Here is a 767-nt window from a genome sequence, read left to right as displayed (position 1 = left end):
GGTTCGAGACCCGCTTGGGCAGCGAGACCTCATCTCTACAATAAATCAGAAAATCAGCCGGGTGTGGTAGTGCGCGCCTGTAATTCTGGTTGCTCGGAAGGTTGAGGCGGAAGGATCACCGGAGCCCAGCAGGTCGAGGCTGCGGTGGCCGGGAGCGGCCACTGCACTCCAGTCTGGGCGACAGAGTGAGACTCCAACTCAAAAAAAAAAAAAAAAATTAAAAAATTGGCTGCGCATGGTGGTGCACACCTGTAGTCCCAGCTACTTGGAAGGCTGAAGCAGAAGGACCTCCTCAGCCCAGGAGGTTGGGACTGTGGTGAGCAATGACCATGCCACCGCACTAAGCCTGGGTGACAAAGTAAGACCCAAACAACAACAACAAGGAAGAAAAGGAAGTTCTTCTAAGATGCAAAGCAAAGGGTGACATCACCTACAGCTTTCATAGGAATTCCTACTAAATAATGAAGCAAGGCTACCTCCCCCACCCAAAATGGAGGTTGAAAAGAAGTGGAAAAAGTACCAAAGCAGCACAGGAATGAGGGGGCTGGGTGCATTTACTACTAACTCTGTGGTGGAAGAGTCTGTATTCCCTATGGGAGTAGAGGCGATGCTTGGAATCGAGACTGGGATGAGGGGAATCACAGAATCACAGAGCAGGAATTGGATGGAGGATCCCGGAGCTCCAGCCCTGGTACCTGTCAGTCACACCTTCCAGTGCTGCACCAGATGCCACAGGGCCTGGGAAAGGGTACAGGGGACACTGCTGA

General features: G+C 52.2%; 1 protein-coding gene across 1 annotated transcript in view; it reads left to right on the top strand.

Moving 5' to 3' along the window:
• NCF2 (neutrophil cytosolic factor 2) overlaps positions 1-767 on the top strand; it is a 38341-nt gene that overhangs the window by 22571 nt on the left and 15003 nt on the right. The gene's annotated exons all lie outside the window — the stretch shown is intronic.

The sequence above is a fragment of the Carlito syrichta genome, unplaced genomic scaffold, assembly GCF_000164805.1.
Source record: "Carlito syrichta isolate Samal-C Ts95f unplaced genomic scaffold, Tarsius_syrichta-2.0.1 Scaffold316427, whole genome shotgun sequence".
Taxonomy (NCBI): domain Eukaryota; kingdom Metazoa; phylum Chordata; class Mammalia; order Primates; family Tarsiidae; genus Carlito; species Carlito syrichta.
The sequence above is the reverse complement of the archived record's forward strand: the minus strand, read 5'-3'. Positions and strand labels throughout refer to the sequence as shown.